Source organism: Pituophis catenifer, unplaced genomic scaffold (genome assembly GCF_029215685.1).
Source record: "Pituophis catenifer annectens isolate HBS135680 unplaced genomic scaffold, rPitCat1.0.hap2 SCAF_3, whole genome shotgun sequence".
In the NCBI taxonomy this organism is placed as follows: domain Eukaryota; kingdom Metazoa; phylum Chordata; class Lepidosauria; order Squamata; family Colubridae; genus Pituophis; species Pituophis catenifer.
This window is the reverse complement of record NW_027256883.1, coordinates 61,559,403-61,585,801: the sequence shown is the minus strand read 5'-3', so window position 1 is coordinate 61,585,801 and position 26,399 is coordinate 61,559,403. Positions and strand designations below refer to the sequence as shown.

Sequence of the window (26,399 nt, the reverse complement as noted above, 5' to 3'; positions counted from 1 at the left end):
CAGAACTGCAACAGCAAATGACAGGCAAATGGATTTGAAGATGAGGCAGCAGAAAAAATTAGTTCAACTGCTGTCATGGGAAATTGAAGGGAATAACTGCATATCAGGAAAAGCAGACAATGACCACAGTGTTCCTGTTCTCGAAAATTCCTCAATGAAATGGCTGTTTAATAACATTTCCATAATCCAGTTCTCCTGATATTCTTTTCTTATTAGCCATAGCAATGGTTAGATTTCCTTAACTATTCCTCCTCTGCATAGGGTGCCCCATATAGTAGCACGTCTGCAGATCAAAACAGTGGAACAAAGCATGAGCAGCAGAGATATTCCCAAAGAATCACCTCTGGCCGCTCAGCTTGTTGACTGGCAGCCAGATGCAGTAGGCCTGGGGACTGTGCAATCATCCAGTTGATGGAACCACAGGAGATTGACATCAGTAACTTGCACACAACGAATGTGGAAATTGCAGAACAGCAGTGAAGGTAGCCAGTACTGAAAAAATAAAGGAGAAATATGTGGTTTTCTATGGTGTGACTACAGTTAACTATAAAAAGGAAGGAAGCAAGGAAGCTGGGAAGCAAAGAAGGAAGAGAGAGGAGAGGAGAGGAGAGGAGAGGAGAGGAGAGGAGAGGAGAGGAGAGAGGAGGGGAGACCAGAGGAGAGGAGGGGAGGGGAGGGGAGTGGAGAGATAGTAAAGTGTTGAGAAAATGATTCCTCAATCTAATCCTCATACAGGCAACTCCAAAAACGAGCAGATTGGGTAGTGGCCATGGGAAGGGATGGGTCCTGAAGTTCAGCTTAACCAATTGCAGATCTTCAGCATTGCTATGTAGATTGTATAATCTTTGGATAAGGCTCAATGTACATTAGCACGCCATATGATGACCGCATATTGGAATTCACTCTGGGAGAAGACAGACAGTTCATCATTGAATTAGTGCCAGGGTGTCTCAGTCAGGGACTGATTTCAGGGTGCAGGTGGGAACATGCAGGTATGTCATTTCCAAGTGGTTGCAGGAGTGTCTTTGCATTGGGGATTGTAACCGTGTCAATGTGTCCCAAGGATCAAACTGCATCTTTACATATAAGGCATCAGCAAGAAGCACAGTATCTGTAGATATATATCATAGCAGGTGAATTAGAGCTGATAAAGTTGAGAGACATTTTGACCCTCCACGATAGCCCAAACCACCATCTTGGCCCAACCCTTCAAGTCAACCTGTGCTGAATTTACCGGAGGAGACCTCACAGGACTGGTGTTTTAGTACAAAAGAAATGTCTATTTGGTCTTTCTGGCCTCCCGCCTTTTACAGGGAGGCAATGACGCAATCTTGAACTCTGTACTTTTACAAGAGGAGGGAGCCCTTTTCACGTCATCGCGACCAGGGATTCACTTAATCCGGGAAGCCTTCCTCGCTCTGTTGAGGATCCCTCCTCGCCACTCGACTGAATGGGCCCCACACTTGCCCCAAAGTCTTAACACGCGCGATCCTCCTCCCCCCATTTTTTAAAGGTAGCTGCCGACTTCGCATCCCGAGGACTGGGATTTCTCCCGACCCCTAATCCTCCTACCCCATAAAGAGAAAGTCTCGGTCCCCTTCCCTTCCCCTCTCCTCCCCTCCCGTGTTTACATTCACGCATTTCGCTCGGCTCTTCCTGGTTTGCGCTGCAAATCGTCTGCAGGAGCCCCACCCACCCCTCGGTGCTCCGAGAGCTCCGCGCACCCGGGTCGGCGCGAAGGTGCTTCGGGAGGGAAGGAGCGGAGGGAAGCGGGACCGAGGGCAGCTCCCGGTTCTGGAAAGAGCAGCCCCCCGAGGCCGTCTCTAAGCGCGGGCTAGTGGCGGCAAGCGAGGACATCTGTCATTGTGACGGGCCAGCAGCTGCAAGCACGCGCTCCCCGCGGGAGCCCTTAGATCACAAAGCGCCTCTCACCTGCACGGCCAGGGAGAAGAAATCTCGCTCTCGCTCTTTCCCTCTCGCTCTCTCTTTCTCTCCTTTTCTCCTTCTCCTTCTCTCTCTCTCTCTCTCTCTCTCTCTCTCTCCTTTTTTCTCTCTCCCTCTCCTTCCCTCTCTCTTTCTCTCTCTCTCTCCCTCTTCTTCCCTCCCTCTCTCTCTCTCTCTCTCTCCCTCTCTTTCTGGACTGACGAGGCAAGGCAGGTCACGCTTCGAGAGGCGTGAAGGAAAAGGAAGAAGTGGCTTCCTCTGACTGACAACATTTATTGATCGGCAACGTCGGGCAAGCAAGTTGCGGGGAGCCGATCGGCGGGAGATCGCCCCTCAGCCTCGTTTCTTCCGGTAGGCTCCAAAACCTGACCCGCCAAGCTAGCCTGACCTTCCACTTCCCAAAGCACCCCCACCCCTCTCTCTCTCCCTCCCTCCCTCCTTCGAGATTTCCTTCATTGTGTGGCTGAGCTGCGTGGAGGGGAGTCCCCCTCGGTCTCCACCCCCGCTCTTCTGCTTCTCTGCTTTGGCTGGTGGATGCTTAAGATCCCCCCTTCCCTGAAGCAGGCGAGGCCCAATCGAAAAGAAAAGGCAGGGTGGGGGACACCAAGCCTTCCAGCACGCGGGAACATCTTGGGTGCGTTCCGACAACCTTCCTCAGGTTTTGTCCCAGGTTGGTTGTCTCCTCGGTGGGAGTTGCCGGAGGATTTAGAGAAGGAGGCGGAGGGAAGGAAGGAGGTGACGAAGCTGGGGAGGAGGGGGGGGGAAGACGGTCGATTGTGACAGGCTGCTGAACATCTGGTGCAGCGTTGGCATTAACTGGGATGAATCTCGGATTAATCAGTCTCCCACGCGTGAAATCGCATATCTCAATATTGTGATCTGGCTTGCTGAAACGGGGAGGAAGCCTTCCCCGTTGTGTAGCCCGTTACTGAAACAATCATAGGCAGAGAAGGCAAGTTTATTGTCTCTTTCCCTCTTGGCCTAAAGGTGCAAGAAAGGTTGGTACTTTGCTGTTCTGTGTATGCTTTGGGGCATGGTACTGTGGCATCCCCTCCCTTTTCATCTCACTCTACAGTTAGTGTCAGATAACTTGGCCTTGGTAGGAGTACAGTGGTACCAAACATTATGGTTGCATTCACTACAACACCAAACCAGGTCAAGTGAATGGCTCAATGCTGCATTCACATACCCTAAACTTGGTTGGTGCTGCCATCAAATTTTGTTTGTAGGGGGCATAGCATTTTGCAAAAATCCAGCTGTTTATGGCTCGGTGTAATTCAAGAATGGGTTAATTCAAGAATCAATGTTTAGGTTGGCCATTCAAACTGAGAGTGCCTTGTGTGTACTAGCAGTATGACATCTTGACTTAAAATTGTTAGTAAAGAATTATAGGTGGAAAGACCTTCCAAGTATGTTCATGATGTGGTGGATGGAGCTGAGCAAGGCTTTTCCTATGGCCTAAGTTGAATTAGAGCTCCTCTAACAGTAAGGACTGTAATAATGTAATTGTAAATAACATTTTGTTCCGAAGAAGTGATTCAATCAGCAGAGAAGAGAATTCAGAAGCTGGACAGGGAGGAAGTAGTCCTGATATTATTTTTGCTGCTGATTGCAGTCAAGAAATGAAGAGTCTTATAACTGAGTTGCTTGAATGAATGAATGAATGAATGAATGAATGAATGAATGAATGAATGAAAATAAACTCTGTGCCCAGCCTGGTGAGATTTCTTCTTACTCAAATGGCAACATTAGAACAATGTGTGTCCACTTGCAAAGTTGGCATTTCATGATTTCATGAAAATAAAAGCTGGAAATAATCTTCAGCCAAATTTCATCAAACAGAAAAAAAAATGTTTTGACAGGTGTCATGCAATTGAACCAGAAAAGAGGAATTAAGTCTTTTCCGTTCCTTTTTCCACCACCATTGCTACAAGATCTTTTTTGCTTTGCTTTGGAGTTACAGCTTCCTGTTCTCAAAAGAAAACAACTTAGTAATGCTTCTAACTCAGTAACTTTCTCTAATTCCTCAGTCAGGAGTTTCAGCTATCATTTTTAGCCAATGTGGCAGTGATGCATATTCCTGAAAGAAAAGAACCTTAAACCTGAAGTGCATTAACTTGCAGGCCCTGCAATGCACTGACCGACCTTTATGACTACGGTAGTTTGGAAATCTCTGCTGGTACAAACTTAGCAGTAAATTGGCTTTTCCAAAACACACCTGTGTTGCAGGTATAAATCTGTTCATCAGCAAATTACAAAGTGCTGGTTATGTTTTTTAAAGCTGTGCATGGCTTCTTTCTATGTAGGCTTCCGTAAGTTGCTACTTATTTGTCTTGCCAGAGTTTGGGGTCAAGCCATTTCTGCTGCTGTCAGAGGTTTCTGGAATGCTTTCCCTTGAAGGGATTTACCATTTTGTTGGATTTTTAAAAGGCCACAAACCACATCTTTTAAAAAAAAAACAGGCTCTTACTTAGGCAATGTTTTTTTAAAAAAAAAATATATGTAGTATTCTCTAATTTGAACTTTGGTTTTATTATTGCAAACCACTAAGACATTATAATAGTTAGTGGCTTAAAATGTCTTCAGGTGAATTCCTGGATACTTGATGAATGTATTGATTTAGGTATTTTGGCAATAAATGGAAATATCTTGTGCCTTTTTCTCAGATGTCTGCTGTCACAGTGTCACCTACAGTCTTGGGAGTTCTACTCACATATTAACTACCTTTGATTCTGTTTAACTTTTTAAAATCAGCCAAGGTCAGCAGTCTGCCAGAGTAGACCAATTGATGGTGTAAGAAATAAAATTAACTGATTAAACAAATATGATCAGGCTTTTCATCTTAACTCCTGTACATCCTGATTGGGTTCAAATATCCCATTATGTCATGATTTGCCCATTATTAACAGCAACTTGCACAAAACGTTAAACTTAACTCATGGCTTATGGACATAATGCAAGGGGCCAACCTTTCCTTCTGACATGAGAGTCAAAATTATTGGGGTGTTTTGGGAAGGGGGAAAGTGGCAGCAAGAGGAGTAGTGACATTAGAGTCAAGGGTGAAATTCAGCAGGTTCTGACAGGTTCTGGAGAACCGATAGCAGAAATGTTGAATAGTTTGGAGAACTGGCAAATACCACCTCTGGCTGTCTCCAGAGTGGGGTGGGAATGGAGGTTTTGCAATATCCTTCCCCCAGGAGTGGGTAGGGAATGTGGATTTTGCAGTATCCTTTCCCTGCCACGCCCACCAAGCCACGCTCACCAAGCCACACCACACCCACCAAGCCACGCCCACAGAACCAGTAGTAAAAAAAAATGAATTCCACCACTGATTAGAGTGGGACTGTGATTTGCATGGTTTTCAAAGGGGAGTGGTCCTTCTTTTTCAAAACAGCATTCAGACTACTTTAGGATTTACATTAGTTTTTGTATTCAGTGTACACTTTTTATATGAAGGCAGCCAGACACATGAAAAGATAGAAGTGGAATGCTTTTTAGAATAGTGAAAAATCCTCATTTATGATCCATTTGAGCTGTTCAAGACATTGTACAGGTCCTATTCGTGTCTTATGCTTTTTTTTTTTCTTTCATTCAATTAACTGCTGGGACAAGTTCTTACAGTTTTCTTGACAAGGTTTTTTACAAGTGGTTTGCCATTGCCTTCTTCCTAGGGCTGAGAGAAAATATGAAGATCACCCAGCTGGTTTTGTGGTTAAGGCAGGACAAAAATTCACGGTCTCCTTGTTTCTAGCCTGATGTCCTAACCGTTACACCAAATCGGCTCTCTCTGTCTTATAAATAGGATACTGTAACTCACATAAGAGTAGCTTTGGGGAACTTAGACATTGTTCATATGTGTGAATATCAGTTCCCAGAATTCACAGCAATAATCATACTAACTAGGGAATTCTGGGACTTGGCAGCTGGAGGGTGTTTAGGTAGGGAAGGCTATCTAAGAGCCATGATTCCAGCTCTACATTCTTGTGCAAGCTGTTCCTTCCCTTGGTCTCCTATCTTGAACTGAATTTCTGTTCAAATTGTCTTGAATGTTAGTAGTAGTTTGCAACTGATTGGGAGAGAAAAACAGTTTACTAGTGTTCAAGGAAACATGACTAGTAATTCCACAGCAAACAGAATACACTGAGCTAAAACTCTTACATTTATTCCAGTGTCCTGTTCAGACATATTGATAATCTAAATAATTATAACAATATAAATTGATCACACTTATGTAGGGAGGCATGGATAAGGCTTGGAAAAAACCACCCAGGAGCCATTAAGATAACAACAGGAGCAGGAACATGTCCTAAACCCAGGAGGTAGGAAAGTATTTGAAAGGGACATAGACTGGTTCCCCACTAACCATAGTGGTATAAGGAGGGAGGGAACAGAGGTAGACTTATAGATTCTATTATTACAGTCTATCTCAATAAAGTATATTTCTGGTTTTCCTGTGGAGTCAGTTTCTTGATCAGGTCTAACCCATAGGGATGATGACTTGTATTTTAAGTCATTTGTTTAGTTTTTCTTCTGCTGCTAGATATTTGTTGTATGACTGGCTGTTGTTTCACATAGCTGTCATTATCTACAAAATGCAATACTGTGTAATTCTCTTCTTTAAGGTGTCAGAATAAGTGAAGTTGAAATAAATGCAGAGTAGATGTGCTGGCCTTTTCTAAAAACATAAAGATGTTATGTCACCTTAAAGGTTATTTTACTGTATTCACTGTATTACTTAATAAACTTTTAATGAACTAATATCTACTTTAGCATACATATACTGCATTATCCAGAAACAAAATAATTATTTAATGAGAAGAAATTAAATTCTAAAAGGAACTTAAGAAAGAAACTACCTGCAAGATGTTCAGATAGAACTAAACAGTAACTATTCATATAACAACGTTGAATATATCACAGATATTCATAAAAGAATGAGACCAAATTGAATAATTTGTTGGGATCTTATCCTGCTTTGAAAGATATATACATTAGTTTTATTTCTCTTGCATGTGAACATAGATTATATTAATATCAGTATTTAATTCATTCATTACATGCAATCAAGTTGGTGTCAACTCTTAGTAACCACATAGATAGATTTTATCCATTATGATCTATCTCTACCCTCATCCTTCAAGCCTTCCAACAGTGCACTCATCACCACTGTAACTGAGCCCACCCACCTTGCTGCTGGTTTTGTCCTATTCTTTTTTCCTTTAAGGAAAGGAACTTTTCTCCAGGACCTTCTCTAAAGAGCTAGGTCTTCACAAAGTACGTCCAAATTACAATAATTTGAGCCTGGTCATTACACCAAACTCTGGGTTGATTAGTTCAATGATCCATTTGTTTGTTTTCTTGGGTGTTCAGTGGTGTTTTATAACACAATTCAGTAGTGTTCTATAATACAAAAGTTCTAACACTATAAATACTTTCCTATCCTACTTCTTCAAAGTCCATTTGTCACTTCTATATTGTCATGGGGAAATACCATTTGCTTGCTTGCACTACATACATCTTTGTAGATATATGGACAGAAGATGGCCTTTGAGTATCTTTCTGAAGGTCTTCATAGCTGCTCTACCAAGTATTAGTCTGTGGAATATTTCTTGTCTGATTGTTCCTTCACTATTTTGGTTGATCCCAAAATGCAGAAACTATCTACCACTTTGATATCTTCCTTGTCAATTTTAATTATTAACAATTAAATATTAACAGAGGGAGAACAAAGAACCCAATTTATATCACAGTTAAAAATAGTTTCTGTGGTTTAGTGATTTAATTGTTTAAACTCTCCTCCCCTCCAGTCTGATTTATGTAGGTGTGTGTCAATTAGGATTTTTATAAAAATCATTAAGGTTACCAGATCTGAACTGCCAAAATAAAGGCAAATATAGATAGATTCCAAGAGATCCAAGGAAACATCAAAGTCTTTGTGGCCAATTTGTGGCTGTCTGGATTTCTATAGTCCACAATTTTATCTTAAGCATGGAGTAGGCATTAAAAAAAATTAACCTCATTCTGTAGGCATATTGTAGTGGAATTTTTTTTTTACAAAAAATAAACTATAACATAAAACAATTGATAGCAATCTCACATGTTTTTATATATTGTAGGCCATACTCTCTTGAGTTTATGTTTTGTTTTATCTTGTAATTTTGCACATATAAAACATCTGTTCTCTTGATGAATAGAAAAATTGGATATACATTGGAGAGAGGAAGCAATTGCAGAGCTGATTAAGGTCAATCATAGAAATCACATTGAAAGTATCACTTATGCTGCAATATATGTCAGATGAATACAGTGGTTTAATAACTAGCTAGGATTAAATCTCTGGCTGATCTCAATGACACTTATTTCTAAGCAGACATAGAGGATTTTATTGTAGAAAAGATCACTTGTACAATTATACAACTGGCCCAAAAATACTTTTCTAATTCATTACTTTATTACTATTAAATTCAGTCTGATAATTCATTTTTAAATATCTGAAATACCATCCATCAGAGAAATGAAAGTGAATTGCTGTTCCAAATACATTAGAATAAGAAAAAAGTTCAGATCACCAAATAATAACTAAACCAAAGAATTTATGACCAAAAGAAACAATTATTTTCCTATCAAATTATGCTGCCACATTTGGATTATAAATCTATTTTTCTTTTTTTGCAAAGCCTCATATTGACAGGTGGTGTTGTATAAATAGCTATAATAATTGAATAATCAACTATGTGAAAAAATGACTTTTGTTTTTACAGTCTGTTTTAATTTGATAGATAAGCAATTGTTTTTCTTTCATTTTCTCCCAAGAGAAGAAAATGCCCATGAGACAAGCAGTCAGTGAGAAATTGATCCACCTTTGTGTCCTTTTATGACAATGTTTTGTTTCATTATACAGTTATCTGTCCAGGAGTCTGCAGCCTCTTGAACTTCCTGCATTTCATTTAATTCCAAGGAAAAATAATAAAATTCCAGGGAACTCATACAAGATGTATGAGTTTTAGATCAGGAAGTTTGCTGCAAAATGATGAGAGAGGTAACATCTGTGCTCTCTTCCACTTTTAAAGCTGCAGTGAGCTCAAAAACTTAAAATCTAAACATATTCAAAAGTGCCTTGAAAGTGGGGTAGAACAACCGAAGTAATTTTCATTCAGGCTGTTGTATAAACCTTTGGAGCAAGGCTTATTTTCAATGATAGCTTAACTAGAGCAACTTCAAGGGCTGATTTTCAAACCAACATCATGATATTGCTTCTAAAAGTAAACAATTATATTGCTTCACTTTGTTCACAGATTTTTTTTTTTGACAGATACTAAAGGGGATACTGTATGTCATTCCCCTCCTTGTTTGAGAGGTGCAAAGGAGGATGTGCTGCTCATTTCCTGTGGCAGGGGTCTCCAAACATGGCAACTTTAGGTAAAGGTAAAGATTCCCCTCACACATATGTGCTAATCGTTCCTGACTCTAGGGGGCGGTGCTCATCTCCGTTTGCAACTCCCCATGACTGGCTGGAGAATGTTGGGAGTTTGAAGTTCACAAGTCTTAAAGTTGCCAAGTTTGGAGACCCCTGTCCTACAGTATGGATCACGTCAACTTTTGATGAACCATTTTGGAGAGCACATCCTTATGCCATCTCCAGCATGGCTCCTACCAGAGCCCAAAGCAGTTTTCCCTGAAGTACAACACCATTCAGAAGTCTCTTCAAACGTTGATAAATGACACACAAGGTTCATGTTTGGAGGCAACATGAATTCCTTCATCAGAGCAAATTGCATTTCTTCTTTGCTTCAGCTGAAAGAATCATGTTGCCTTTGGGATATAATTTTTTTTAATTGAAGCAATTCAAGGTCCTCTTGCTAAAGTTTAATTTTCAAAGGGAATTAATTGAGAAATCAAAAGATAGCTTTCAGCCCAGCCTCACCTCTAACCAAAGTCCATATGGCCCAGCTACATGCTTGTTTTTCTGCTCAAAACAAAAACAAAACAATAACACAGTAGCTAAAGTTATTAAGGCTTCTAATTGAATTACCTTGTTGGCATATCTGAAAGCTGACTTATCTTTATTGCTTCCCATTTTAAAATTCCGTAAGACCTACCTAGCTAATAATGATAAAAGTATCCTAAAGTAATAATCTGAAATAAGATAGAAGAGTGTTTTAAACACTTTCTGCACACCCCTTTTGAGGCAGAGAAATATGCATTACTGGCTTACTGTATATAGTATCTGGAAGATAGCTGTGGAAAAATATTGTGATTCTTTGAAAATAATGGGCTAATAAAGTAAGCTGTCCTTGACCATGAATTCTGTTGTTCAACTTTCAAAATGGCCATTTTAAAATTGCTTCAAAATGATAAACAGTGGGCTATCAGAACTCCCATCATCCCATTTTAAAGAGCTGACTGAACAATCATCATTAAAAGCATTTGAACAGTACTTGGAAGAATGGGGATGAGATCATTAATAAAAGATGGGCATTCATACTATGGATCTGGCACACAAAGTGGCTTCTAGCCTTATTCCTGGCTACAATTCCTTAACACAGAGTATTCTTTCAGAAGCTTGCTTCATCTATTACCTGAGTACTACAACAACATAAATATATTTTCTTCTAATCATATCTGAATATTACTCTAAATTTTTTTTCTTAGCATTGCAAGACTCAAAATAAACCACTAGTCACATTGATATGTCATGCTAAGCTTGATCAATGAGGCTTGATTTCTTGATCCTGTACAAGTGGCTATGTAAACAAATCAAGAATTATGGCTAGATTTTTTTTTTAATTTGATTTATATGCCGCCCTTCTCCGGAGACTCAGGGTGGCTTACAATGTGCTCAGCAATAGCCTTCATCCTTTTGTATATTTATACAAAGTCAGCTTATTGCCCCCACAACTGGGTCCTCAATTTACCTACCTTAGAAAGGATGGAAGGCTGAGTCAACTTTGAGCCTTGGCGAGATTCGAACCTGCAGTAATTGCAGGCAGCTGGTCTTAATAACCAGCTTAATAACAGGGTGCCTTAGACCACTGTACTACCAAGGCTCTTTGGGAGTTATGGCTTGTTTTTGCCTTCTAACTCTTTTCCATCTCTTAACTTGCTTTAGGAGGAAATAAAGCAGAGTTGCCAGTCTACATATTGTACTTATCAACTAAATAATGTTTTTTTCATGATTCATCCACCCATTCCCACTGAGGAGGCAAAATAAGGAGCACACACCAAATAGCATGCATCACAACATGATGCTCTGGGCATATGACAGGAACATGTTATTCTTCTTAATAACTGTATATTCATGATTATATGAATCAATGTTATACCAGCGAGTACAATCTCTTCTCAGAAAATATACTGAGCTACACATTACCTCCCAAACTTCGACTCTTCTTTGCAAGGTTTGCTGTATTTTTCAAAAGAACGTTAAGGTATTATCAAATGTCTTTGTGCAACTGCAGGCAAAAGTGGTGAGGCTGTTCCTTGTGTTAAGAACTTGCAAGGATTGCAGAAGATAATGGCAGAGGGAAAAAGAGAGCCTGTCAGTGTAATTGTAGTTTGTCAGGGTAATATAGCCTTCCCAGCCCATCATATTTGAGATTTACAATGGGTAGTGTGGACTGGAAATGCTGGGAGTTGCAATTCAGCATAACCGAAAGGCCCCAGATGCACAGGCTATATTAAGATGTTATCCAGCTGTCAATCAGCTACAGACAAGAAAATTACAACATATTTTGGAATGCACAACACCCTAGAACCACAGTTACAGTACATGATTGAGAGGGTGGACTACAACAATCATCAGAATAAAAAAAAGCTGCTAAAGTCCACTCTGACATAATTATGATTCTCTGCCAATTGGTCTCTTAATATCACTTCTTACATACAAGGTAAACGTGTGTGTGGCAAACAGCTTTGTATAGCTTCAAAAAGATGGGGATTGGGAATCAGATTATGGATCAAAGTTCCAAGTAATAGATCCATTGCAAGCAAAACTCCGAGGCAGGTAGATTCTTCAAAGAATAGCTTTATTGGAATTATCAAATTGGCACATATCTGGTAAAAACCAACTTTGAAGAGCCCCTTGGTTTTCACCTAATTAAAAGTAAAAAAAAATTTCCCCAACCCCAAACAATTAGTCAAATGGCTCAATCAATGCAGCTTCTGCTGGTCTGGTGACATCAGTCCTCTTTCCTCCGGCCAAATGTGAGAACGTCCTTGGTTCCCAGGTGAAAGAATTTTATTTTGACTACACAACCCCAGCTATCTCTAATTCCCCCCTCCTATCCCTTGCTCCAGTGTGGCAGCACTGAAGCTCCAAGATGGCTTCAGTCAGGTCAGCTTCAAGGTTGACATTATGACCATGGCTTTGGCCACCATTTTGGTCCCAATGTCAGTAGTGAATGGAGGGGGCTTGTCTCTTCTTTGCAATCTTTTAGCTAAAAATACCTGCTGTGCTAACTACTTGTTAAAACAAAATGGAAGGCAGCCATAAGGGTGTCTGCGGGGTGTTTCAAAAAAAAAGACAAGGTAACAGTTCTGCAATGAAAGTCCCCATCCTTTTTTTAAAAGTCATTGCACACACAATGAATTTTAAGAAGGACTTTTATCACAAGGCCACCATCTTGAGTTGTTCCACACACCCACACACTACAATGTCTCTACTGTTGCTTTATATTTTGCTTTATTAAGTAGCTGGCAAGTGGAATCTCCATACAATGTCAGATAATAACCTTGGTGGTTTTAAGACTGGTATTTACCTTTGAGTAAGTTGAAAAACCAGGATGTTCGTTGCAAGTTGTTTATTCCTCCCTGATATGATTTTATTGCAGTTGCCTCCAACTAATTGAATAAAAAAATTCTTAAGCGGTCAATCATGGTATTTCTCTGTGCTTGGTTATTAGTTATTATTTCTAATAAATGATATTTCAGTCTCCATGTTAGCTAGTGAGATACAGATATCTTTCAGGGAATAGAAATACTTGTTTAATGTAACATAGTTCATAAATGGGCAGATTGGATTTTAACTATTTGCTCATTTTCGCTTAGAAGTTTTACAGAATAATTTTTTTAATTACCTTGTAAGTAAAAATGTGGACCTGTGGTGATTTGTGACAAAGTTTGTTTCTAAAATTCATTCATAGATTAGATAAACTGCTGAAGATTTTGTTTAGTTTTATGTATTATTTGAACTTCAATTACTAAATCCATGTTCTATAGACAAGCTTATCAATCAAGATCAATAAATATAATTGTATCAAAGGAACAGACCTCTGAACAAGGTTGTACTCAAATTGTATATTTATTAAAATAAGGACCACTCAATACAGTGGATTTATTTCCAATAAATGATTGTAGGACATCAAACTACATGTTCTGATCTACTCTGTAAACAGGAAAAAAAATGTTCTATTTTACACATCCTTTCTTTGCCCGATACCCACACTAGTTTGTATATAGCCCTTTCCATACTTGAAATATGTTTGCTATCTGGAATGTGTTGCCTTTCAAACAACGATTTGCACAGCTAAAGAGCAAGGTTGAAAACATGTTGACTTATTTGAAATTTCTTTGTTGGCCATTTTCAATCGCACATTTTTTTAAAAAAATATACAACTCATTGTAAACAATGTACAAAAATTACAGTGTGGCATCAATAAATTATTGTTGTCATCAAACAAGCAGAAACAGCCACCTATTAGACAGATCAAGTGATTAATCCTTCAGTGAGGCTCGTGTGATTGCTGCATTTTAAAATTGTCATCGAAGTCCAGATTCTGTGTGCTTTTAAGTTTAATACTCTTTTCTTCCCCCCCAAAATTGGACCAATTATTTCCATTTCACTTGCTGCTTCTTTTTGTATTTACAGCCTCAAAAGCTATCATTTTTATGTTTTTCCAATGTGATCTGCAGCTGTGCAGTATGAATTATTATGAAACGAGCCAACCAAACCGTTGCAAATAAGATTAACCAACAGTCGCAAATATTCTGTTCATTATTGTGTTGGCTTCATGTCTGGTTCATCTTCAGTCTCAGGGCTCTTTTGGAATACCAAGCAAGTATGCTAATAATCTCCATCTGGCTTTATTTCGCCAACGTCTCTTCCATCATCTGATATCTTTCTTGTATTGCTGTAGGTGTGAAGGTTTCTGCAAGAGTCAAAGCACAAAGGAGTATCCTTTTCTTCCCCAATCCCAAAACCTTTCATTCTCATCCTGTACCCGATCATTTAATTGCAATGGGAAAAGCAGAGCATAGTATTGTTTTCCCTTTATTACTTTAAGGTAAAAGAGATGCCATGTATTATTTTTTTCATTCTTCTTCATCAAGTATGGTATGTGCAAACGAATTCCTGCCAGGTTTTGGGATTATAACTCTATAACCTTCAGAAAGCAGCCGTCAGGGGATTATGAAAATTGCCATCCCAAATAATCAGAAGTTAGTTGGTAGCCTATGCATAAACCTTTAGTGACTCAGGCAGGCTAATTTTGCTCATTTTTCATGATACCCAGTTCATGAACATGATTTGCCTTTCTCTTTGACCATATTGGGCTTTTGGAATAATATTCACTTTTAATTTACGTACAAAATATATTCCTTTGTATCCAGAAGCCTTCCAATTACTTCCAACAAACATACCATAATCTTGTACCTATCTATTCTCTTCCTATTTGGTAGACTTGAGTCAAACTCTATATTAAAAAATATTAAAGACAAGAATAACAATGAAACTATGATGTTCCACTGAGTAGAAATAAATAAAAGAATATGAATCTGTGAAAAGGGGATAGATGTGTCATAAAACATTTGAAATGAAGAAAGGATTGAACAGGAAAGATAAGAGAATGTTGTTATTTTGTTACTAAAATGTTGATTAAGGCACAGCTATGGTAGGAATTTTCAGGAAATTCGGAAGAATGGAAGAGATATATAGTGTCATCAGGCTATTTGGCAAGCATTTGATGATAATAAGATGGTTTCTTTTTATACTTTATATTTATTTTCTACAGAAAACAAATGTACATCATTGGCAGAGGCTCAATAATAGTAACTTGAGAGGGATCTTGGAGTTCTAGTAGACAATCACTTGAATATGAGCCAACAGTATGCTGCAGCTGCCAAAAAAGCCAACAGCTGCATTAACAGATGGATAGAATCAAGATCATGTGAAGTGTTAATACCACTTTATAATGCCTTGGTAAGACCAAACTTGGAATATTGCATCCAGTTTGGTCTCCACAATATACAAAGATGTTGAGACTCTACAAAGAGTGTCGAGAAGAACAACAAAGATGATTAGGGGATTGGAAGTTAAAACATATGAAGAACAGTTGCAGGAATTGTGTAAAGAAGGGCTAGGGGTGACATGATAGCAGAGTTCCAATATTTGAGGGGCTCCCACAAGGAAGAGGGGAGTAAATCTATCCTTCAAAGCATCCGAAGATAGGACAAGAATCAATGGATATAAACTAATCAAGGAAGGAACCAGCCTAGAACTAAGGAGAAATTTCCTGACAGTTAGAGCAATTAATCAATGGAACGAGTTGCTTCCAGAAGTTGTGGGTGATCCAACACTGGATATTTTTAAGAACAGATTGGACAATTGTCTGAAATGGTATAGACTTTCCTGCTTGAGCTGGAGGTTGGACTAGAAGACCTCCAAGCTCCCTTTCAACTCTGTTCTGTTAAATTCAGATTTCCATTCAATAATAGACTTCATACACTGTATATGGAACTCTTGGCTAGAATTCAGACTGAATTGTATTGAAAATGGAGCAGCATTGAGATATTGTGCCTTTAAAAAAAAACAGGACTGTTTATTCCATTTGTGGTAAACCCTGTAGCATGTCAAAATAAAACACTCATGCAAAGTTGTAAGATGTGCCTGTCTGCTCTCCAAAATGTGATCACTTAATTATTCATGTGAACAGAATGTTTGAAGAGCATGTGTAGCAGCTTGTAGCAGAATTGCTTAAAAGAATGTTTTAGCAAGTTTTATTAATGTGATCGCTTCTTGACTTGCATTGGGTGTGGCCTTGTTTGGGATACCAGGGGAAAAAGATCACGGCAGTTGTCAGTGTTTGAGAAAATTTCTGATTAAGCCCACCTGCTAGAACGTAATATTGTAAGCGGAAAAAACATTTTTCAGCACCAAACTAGCAGAATAGGGTTGCAGGACTAGAAGGCCTGATCAGAGAACTTGAACACAAGGAGAGAGCAACTGAAGTAGAACACTTCTCAGTACAGATAGTCCTCAGCTTACATCCATAATTGGGATTTGAATGTCCGTTGCTAGGCAACGGAATTGTTAAATGAGTTGTTTCTGATCAGCGAATCACTGAGCTGTTAAGTAAATCATGCTGTTTTTAAGGAAATTTGACTTCTTCTCTTGACTTTGATTGCCAGAAGGAAATGATCACTCTGGATATTGCAACCATCGTAAATATATGCTGGTTGCCAAGCTCCAAAATTTTGATCTCATGACCGATGGGATTCTGCAATTATTGTTAAGTGCGAAGACTGCTTCTAAGACACTTTTTTCAGTGCTGTTGTGACTTCAAACGGTCACTAAGCGAATGGTTGTAGGTCAAGGATTAACTTTATATACAATTGATCAGAGAAGAGCCATATGGTTTAGATTAGGATTATAACTATTTTTCTATGGGAAACTTTAAGTTGTGGACATTGACTATGTGATGGCATTAGAGTACATTGTGTCTGAAATATATAAAGTACTTGTTAAAAAGGATAAGGTACATCTTTTCATTTATGTATTTATACCAGATAAATAAAAGGTATGGTTTAATGAATTCTAAAAAGAGACCGAAATATTTGAGCTGGTTTTTGACCTGACTGATAAGGTTTATTTCTTAAATAGATGCATGCTGAGCATTATTCTGCTGATAATTTTAAAATTTCAAAAAATAATGTCACTCTTCTTGACAGTTAAGACTTGACTGGATAGAAAGTTGAACAAGAACTAAAGAACACATGATCCAGAAGTTATTTGGAGGAAAACAGAATTAGGAAGTCATTTGTTTCATTTTCTAATCTAGGACATGTTATTATACATATATAAGCATCTCAGGTCATACAAAAGAGCAAAATTATCTCAGCAGGAATGTTCAGTCTACTTTATGTAATATGGATGAAATAAAAAGCTTTTCTGGATTCCTGAAACTTATCAACATCAAGCACAAGAATAACTGATTAGGCAAAATTATTTTCAGAAGTTGACAATCAGAATTGAATTGTTTAGATAATACAAGTGATGGTGCTTTAAGGTCATTGGCTGTCTCAATTTTCTCTTTTTTCCTCATCCTGAGTATTTGAGAAAGAAATTTGCAAGAACTGCTGCTAGCCCCATAGCCAGGAATTTGGTCAATTAAAAAAAAGAATTGGTTGGCTCTATGGAAAGGAATATAGTGGCCTTGAATGTACATTTTGAAGTTATTTGTATCCTAATCAGTGGTGGGTTTCAAAAATTTTTACTACAGTTCTGTGGGCGTGGCTTGGTGGGCATGGCATGTCTTGGTAGGCATGGCAGGGGAAGGTTACTGTAAAATCTCCATTCCCACCCCACTCCGGGGAAAGGATACTGAAAAATCTCCATTCCCTCCCCAATCCAGGAGAAGGTTACTGCAAAATCCCCATTTCCTCCCGATCAGCTGGGACTTGGGAGGCAGAGAATAGATGGAGGTGGGGCCAGTCATAATTTTTACTACCGGTTCTCTGAACTACTCAAAATTTCCGCTATCGGTTCTCCAGAACTGGTCAGAACCTGCTGAAACCCACCTCTGATCCTAATCCATAAATTTTCATGCTGAATACATCTGATATTAGAAGAGGACCTCATCAAATCTTATTGGATATGGAGTTGGAAATAGTTTGAAAGAAAAATCTAACTTTGACATATAGGAAAGACACCACTCAGCCATATCTTTCCAAATGCTGATTTTTTAGTTCTGTTATTCTTCATTCCTAGCCAGTGTTATCTAAAGGTTGCATATTTCCCCACTTCTCTTAGGAAGAAATGTGAGTATTCAGCCTATTTTCTTGTCTAGTTTTTTTTTTTTTTTTTTATGAAATGGGTAGAGAAATTGCCTTGGGGAATTTGAAAAATTGTATGTCTTTTCAAAGTCAGATGTTTGTCCTGCAGTTACCCAAATAATATTATGTTGTGATTTATTTTGTGATTTGATTAGAACCAATCCATCTATAAAAAATGTACATGATGGGAAGTGCTACAGAATTATAAAATGTTAATTAGCTAGTAATGAAATCAGATGTTCCCAAACCATATGAATATAAATAACACAGAAAGTAAAGTCTTCATTTTCCCTCTGGAGAATTCTAGCTTTTAGAGAACATCTCCTTTAGCACTGATTTCTCATTAGTATCTTTGTTTTATGCGGAGCGATATGTGTGAGGATCTATAAGTTATAACCATTAATTGGTTATAGTTTGTAATTCTACATGAAACTGGTCAGTTGGACATGGATCCCTATAGTTGTTATCTCTTTAGCTACTAATCTTTTGAGATTTTCTTTGCAGCAGCTTTATTTGAATAATATTTATTTATTTATTTATTTATTTATTTATTTATTTATTTATTTATTTATTTATTGTTTAAATTTGTATACCGCCCTTCTCCCGAAGAACTCAGGGTGGTGAACAGCCAAAATTAAAATACATACAATATAAAGTTTAAAATAATTTAAAACAGAATTAAATCAAATTGGCTTCCCAAAAATTAAAACCCATTACCCTTAAAATAACCCATTAAAATTTTAAGCCAGCCCAGCTTGCTGAAATAGGAAGGTCTTCAAAGCTCGACGGGAGGTCCGGGATCAGTCGTATTCCTGGGGGTAGCTCGTTCCAGAGGGCGGGTGCCTCCACAGAGAAGGCTCTCCCCCTGGGGGTCGTCAGTTGACATTGCTTGACCAATGGCACCTGAGGAGGCCCTCTCTGTGGGAGCAAATTGGCCGGTGGGAGGTTATCAATGGCAGAAGGTGGTCTCGTAAATAACCGGGCCCTAAGCCATGGAACGCTTTAAAGATGAGAACCAATACCTTGAAGCGCACCCGGAAGACCACCGGAAGCCAGCCAATATTATCGGATGATGCTCCAGGATTTAGTATTCCAGAGGAAAATAATAGCTCTCCATGAAATTAAAGTCTGAAAGGTTTATTATGAAAATTTTAGCTCTCTTATCTTGATGTTTTTCTTCTCAGCCACTCTCCTTCCCTGCCCAGCCTACATGGAGTGTTTGCTAGTGGAAGCCCATAATTCTAGTTTTGGGAGTCTTGGTTAAGGAAATGCTAATCATAGCATGGTTTGTCCTTTGTTGATTTAAAGAAGACAATAAACGTGTCACTACTGCCACAAACGTGACAAAAAAATTATGATGGTGCAAGCATGATTAAGCTGAGTCATCCTGTTTGGTCTAGTGATTAAGGCACCAGGCTAGAAATCAGGAGGCTATGAGTATGAAAGCCAATTTAACTCTCAGGGCTGTTCTGGGGAAAAAGGAGGAGGAAGAAATATCCGGTATGTTTGCCCCCTTGAATTACTTATAAAAATAATAATAATAATAAAATAAGGCAGGATTTTTTTTAAAAAAATCTAAAAATACACTGTGCCAAAATAGAGGCCACAGAAGTAAAATGTCAATATTATGCAAATTAATATATTAGATGCTGATCTGGTCAGAGCTGAATTACTTATGTAACCCTTCTTAAAGCTGTTTATCTATGATTGCATGCATTTATATGTAAAGTTCAGATTTAATGCTACTTTAAGTTCAAATGGAACTTAAGGTATATAATTGTACTTAACTACAACTGATTTTGATAATTCTGTTTATTCAGGGTTGAATCTAGATTTCAAGAACATGGTTGTGTGTTTCTTCTTGAGCCATCATGAAACAATGGGCAAATGCTGGAACTGAGCAATGGAATGATGATTTAGACTGATTTAAGATCAATATCTGTCTGTTTAATTAGAATTTTAGCAGTGTACTTTATTAATATGAATAAGTACTTAAAAACTTTGGGTAGCTATGAAAAGGAAAGACCTTGTGTAAAGGTTAATTTAATCTCAAAATTCACAAGGAATTTGCAATGGTTCTGCAACTGGAAAATTTATCTGAAGAGAAAATGAATGTCACACATTTTAGCAGAAGTAAAGTAATACGTCAGTGATGTTTTTTCTCCGTGTGTCAATTCTCTTGAGGAGACTAATTTGAAAAAAAAAAATCCAGCTTCTAAAATGTCCGATTGAAAAGTTATTTAGTATGTTATATATTTTGTCAAATAACTCAATTGATAACATGTATTTCTTCACAAAAGTTTACATAATAAACTGGCCATTAGCTTTAGCTGATAGCAAAACTAATCCTAATTTTAAAAGATATATTCAAATAGGTAAAATTAAGACATATTCTACCCTGGAGAAAACCTTTCAGATCAGACTGCTACCTACAAATTACCTACACCTTTCATTATCTCCAGTGGGCATACTAGCTAGAGATGATTGATAGTTCATTATAGCTGGAGGCTTGGGACCAGTTTGGGAAAGTCTGTTTTAGCCAACTAAACATTAGCTTTTTATGTTAGGAATGGAAATATGACCATAAATAGAAATGGCTGGAGTTTATAAAGGATTTAAACATTAAGACTGGCTCTGTCTTTTTCTCAAATTAATGCTAGTGGCTCTAACAATTCAATTATTATTATTTTTTGTTTACAGTCTTGACGGTTTGCAAAATCTGTTAAAATCAACTCTCCAAAACTAGATTCCCATGAAAGGGAAGGGGGAGATGATCTTGCTGTATTCCATGCTTGACTTGAACACAGGGCTCCTTAAATCCTCCTCTCTTAGCCCAATCTATTACATAGGATTCTTATGGGGATTAAATTAAGATCCCCTTCACCCAGGTAAATTGACTTGACCTCACTGGTGGAAAGGATATATAAATAAATAACTTTAAGTTTCAGTTACATCGGAAAGCCTTTTCCTTTATTAAAATTCATAGTATTGTTGTGGGGGGCGGGGGGTTTAACAAAAAACATTGAGTAGATTCATGCTCATTGGACTCTCAAATGTATGGATGGGATTATAAGAGAAGACAAAACTACTTTTTAAATTTGCTGATTGACAATTGCAAAAATAAATAAAAAATAAACAACTTTTTGTAATGGAAAAGCATGTATTTTGTGTTTGAGAGATTACACTACCACACAATCCATACAGTGTGCAACAGAAAACTAATTTTCCAAAATTACTAAACCATTCAAAAGAATTTTATCCATAACATAAATCACGAATGGGCAATTTGCAGCCCTTGATTTAATTTTATGTTGAGCTGATTTGAGAAGTCGTCCACACGCAAAGCGTTCAGATGTTTGTTTGTTTTTTATATAATTTAAATTTGATTTATATGCTGCCCTTCTCCGGAGACTCAGGGCGGCTTACAATGCGTTAAGCAATAGCCTTCATACTTTTGTATATTTATACAAAGTCAGCTTATTGCCCCCACAAACTGGTCCTCAATTTACCTACCTTAGAAAGGATGGAAGGCTGAGTCAACCTTGAGCCTGGTGAGATTCGAACTTACAGTAATTGCAGACAGCTGGTATTAATCACAATGCTATCAGTCTGCTGAGACACCAGGCCCAAATGGACAAATGTTGATTTGTCCATTTCTAGGCAAGTGGGTATCATAAAGAGAACATGATTGTGGGGATGGGAAGAATATCAGATGGGATGGAATTATAATGTAACCCAACCTATTTCTTGGTTTTTGCCTCTGCTACAATAGCTTGCTTTATTTCCTCCCATCAAGTCCATGTAGACTTCACTAGATCAACCATAATGGAATGCAACCCATAGAAAAAGAAAAGTTGTTAGCTTATTGAACAGGATGGATATGAATTGAAATGACTACGTTTAAGATATTTTTATTTATAGAAATTTTAATGATACCTTTGTTAAACTTGCCTCATTCTTTTAGGCATAAATGTCCTTCTTGATCAATCATTGATATGGATGTTATTACAGTTCAATTCAGGACCTATGGTTTTTTTTAAAATGTATGAATTCTTTATACATCAGCCCTCATTTCCCCAGACCAGATTTCATAATTTTAGTTCATTCTAGGACATGGTTTGATGCTAAGTAGAACTGGATTTACTTAGTCTAAATATCACTACCATAGCATCACAAGTATGTCATTTTAGGCTGTATATTCTGGGCTTCAGTTCTCTTCTCATGAGTATAGATGTTTTATGTGGGGTTTTCATGGTGGGTTGGGTTGTGAAAAATCATGAATATGGTTCATGAAGATTATAATTCTACAAATTTTAGGGAGAGACTTGTATGCCAACTCTCTCATGGTTGCCAATTTTTTTTCCTGTGAGACATACAAGTATGTACAGTATGTTGAGTGTAAGACAGAGAAAATGAGGCTGAAGGAGAATGGGTGTGTAGCAGGGGTGTGTTCTACTTACCTCCGCTACTGGTTTGCAGGAGGAGTGTGCACGCATGCTTCTGCACATGCACAGATTATTCATGATGATGTCTGGGTGGGTGGGCAGACCCTCCCGCCGCTGTTACTACCGGTTTGCAAGAACCAAACTGAACCGGGAGCAGCCCATCACTGGTGTGTAGGTACAGTCCTTTTTCAAAGTTGAAGTTGGAACTGTATTACATTTGTATATACTGTAATACATTTGTTCATGAAATGCTAATTGTGAGGAGATTATTTGAGTATTATCTCCTCACACAATTAACATTTCATAAACAAATGTAATACCATTCCAACTTCAGCTCTGAAAAAGAACTGTACCTACACATCCATTCTCTTTCAGCCTCACTTTCTCTGTCTTACATCCAACTTACTGTACATCATATATAAAACAGTATTCAAAGTGCAGACCAAAAAACTGGCTGATATTATTTGTCCTTAAGATTAGAAACAAGCTTGAATTTTAACAGAGAATGACTTGTGATAGTGTCAGAAAGTGTTAATGCAGTGACTTGGCTAAATTCCAAATTGATAATTAAGTTCTTCCTATCTAAAATACTTCCTACAGAATGAGATGAAAAAAATATGTCATTATTTGCTGTCCTGGATAAAAGGTAACTCCTCCAGTCTCAGACTTCTGAGGAGAGGAACACCTCTGAGGGACAAACTATTCCCCCCAACTACTCTTAAAAGCAATCAAATGACCCAAAACTGTTTTTTTTCAACATTTGCCCATTTCATTGCAAATTTGAGTGGTGCAATCTTAAAATGGGGAGCAGGGCAAAAATTAATTTGCTGAGATCCATATGCAACCTGTGGTTCTATTCCTGGGTTAATTGACCAAGGAAATCTGATTGTCTTTCTTTTTTTTTTTTTCTATGACTTAATACTGTGGTAAGAAGAACATTTGTGTGCAAAACCCGAAACCCTACCAATGCTGCTAAAGTTAAACTATAGTTGTCAGCAACTCAACCAATATGGCTACTAATGGCTAGTAATGAGGGATGTTCTCGGTTCTGTTCAGAACATCTGGAAAGTTATAAGCTTCACTGGTCTGGTTTATATGCACATTCTCTTTTCAAGAAAGCTCAGAGCAGTATGTGAAGAAAATTAGATGATTTTGAAAGACAGTGCACTTACACATCTAAGAGAAACATGTTCCTTCTTTAATACCAAACATGTTTACAGAATTTGATCCAGTTTCTCTCACACACAAGTAATACATGACTTTGTGAGCAGACAGCAGCAAATTGTACTCACCAGATTTGGCAAGTGGTAATGTTTCTGCTGACTATTGAACCAGCCAATGTAAATTACAGAATGTAGAACATGGTCAGCAGGAGAAGCTGAGGCAGGAAATTACTGAATCCAGATGGAAAACAATGTGGGTGAGATGTGCCAGCTGGCATATACAGCATGATCCCCAAGAGCTTTGTCCGAATGTCAGTCTCTGCATGGTGTACTTTAAAAAAAAATAGAACATATAGTCTGTAGATGGCTGCTAAATTCTAGTTGGAGACTGCAGGGAATCATGTGTTGTGCTTAGTACGTGCACAAATGCAAATCAGTTTGACATGTGTCCTATGGTACAACAGCATTGGGCATATTATGTACAATGTCCTCATTAAAGATATGATGATGATGATAATAACATTTTCCCAGCTTGATTACTGCATCATTCATTTTACTCGCTGACTGGTTGCCACTTGAAATTAAACATTCATAAGGTGATGTCAAACAATTTGAGAAAATGCATGTTACATATGTTGTATTTTTTACTAGCTTTTAAATGTTACTTTTATGCGGTTTTTCAATTTTTGATAATTCATCCCAACAGCCCTTTCTGTATTGCTACATCTGTCTGCATTATTTAACTATAGCCTTCCTTAGTTGCTGCAACATGTCCCACTCGCAGTATTTCCAAATCTTTGGCATTTATGAGTTGAACTAATACCTATAGTTTGTCAAGAAAAACATAAAATTAGAGTACATTTTCTAGGATAACTGCAATTATTCTAAGAAGCCCCTGCTGTTAACTTTGAAACTATATAATAAGTCCAGAGCTCTTTCCTCTAATTGCAGCCTACTTAGTTACTCGCCATTACTGTATGGGAAATATTTTTCTTGACACCGACTATGTGGGCTTTTATTTGAACCTCATAATTCATATATAGATTATATTTCATGGATTGCCCAGCCAATTATAGAATAACAGAATAAGAGAGTTGGAAGGGGGTCTTCTAGTACAATATTCTGCTCAAGCAGGAGACCCTATTCCATTCTGGACAAATGTTTGCCCTGTCTCTTCTTGCAAACCTCAACTGTTGGAGCACCCACAATTTCTGAAGGCAAGCCATTCCAGATGTTAATTCTTACTCTCAGGAAAATTATCCTTAATTCTAGTTTGCTTCCCTCTTTCATTGGTTTCCATCATTGCTTCTTGTCCTGCATTCAGATGCCTTTGGAGAATAGATTGACCCGCTGTTCTTTGTGGCAGCCCCTGAGATATTGGAATACTGCTATCATGTCACCCCTAATCATTCTTTTCACTAGATTAGACATGCAATTCCTGCAACTGTTCTTCATATGTTTTAGCCTCCAACCCCTTAATCACCTTTGTTCTCCACATTCTGTCTAAAGTCTTTTTAATATCGTGGTGACCAAAACTGGATGCAATATTCCAAATGTGGTCTTACCAAGGCATTATAATGTGGTACTAACATTTCATGTGATCTTGATTCTATCCTATTAATGAAGCCTAGGACTGCTTTAACTTGGCAGCTGCAGCACACTGCTGGCTCATATTCAAGTGATTGTCCAGTTACTACTATTGAGCCAGGTACTACCTATTCTATACTTGTGCATTTGGTTTTGCTTGTCTAAATGTAAAATCTTACTTCTCCCTACATTGAATTCCATCTTGTTAGGCAGAATGGGCAATAAAGTAGCAAAAGAAAGTCTGTTTTATAGAGTTGTCGTTATTGCTTTCTTGGGTAGCGTCAGTTAGTTTTGGGAATCTTCTCTGGTATTATTTATCTCTCCACAAACAAATTGCAGTTGGTACAATCATCCAAAATGTACAGATTTATGTGCAGATGAGTGAAATAAAAACCTGTGGATTCCTTCTCCCGGAGTTACTCATGACCCTTGCTAAGAAGTGAGAATTGAAGTCCATAAATCTGGAAGATACGTAGATCCCAGGATGCTGATTTGGGCTATTTATCTTAATCCTCTGCTCAAGGCTCAATACAATTAAATTGTCTTCACAGTCTGGAATTGTCTCTCTGTGTACCCAGTCTTAATTCTTATCTTGTCTTTCACATTCATTGCTCACTCAAAATGTTGGTTGTATTCTTAATCTGAATATGATTATTTTTTAATCTCACCACATTTGTAATTCCTCCCTTGCCTTTATAGCTAACCAAAACCACCCCTCATTATTTTGCCAACATCATAATTGCTCATATCCTGGCTCAACTAATTTGGGGAATTTCCCTTCATGATATAACAATTCTTATTCAACTTTTAGCTCCCAGTAATAAATTAACCTTTTTTCACTCTGCTATCAATTAAGCAAATTGGAGAATCCTTTCTCAGCTCAAAAGCAAAAAAGTTATTCCTTTGACCTTTGATAGACATCCAGACAAAATGTACCATTGGAATGTCTTAATTTTATAGAAATTACCTACTGAATACTGATGAGCAACATTTTTAGTCCACTTAGCTTCCTAAAATTCTACAGGCTTGTCTTGCTTGAAATTTACTTTACATCAGTGGTGAAATCTGAACTGGTTTGCTACCAGTCCGCTGGCCGCGCATGCATGCTCTTAAGACCTTTTTATTTCACCAGGCTGGTCTGGCCTAACCTTTCCCATTCTTTTTTAATGTAAATTTTAATGTAAATTTTAATTTGTTCTTAACCTAGGGTTTT

At 38.0% G+C, this 26,399-nt stretch overlaps 1 protein-coding gene across 1 annotated transcript in view; it reads left to right on the top strand.

The window, feature by feature from the left end:
• The first annotated feature begins 2,254 nt into the window (after positions 1 to 2,254).
• Positions 2,255 to 26,399, top strand: part of MBP (myelin basic protein) — a 137,216-nt gene continuing 113,071 nt past the window's right edge. Inside the window, exon 1 of the mRNA XM_070940651.1 lies at positions 2,255 to 2,295. The gene's annotated coding sequence lies outside the window, so the exon portion shown is untranslated. The remainder of the gene's footprint in view (positions 2,296 to 26,399) is intronic.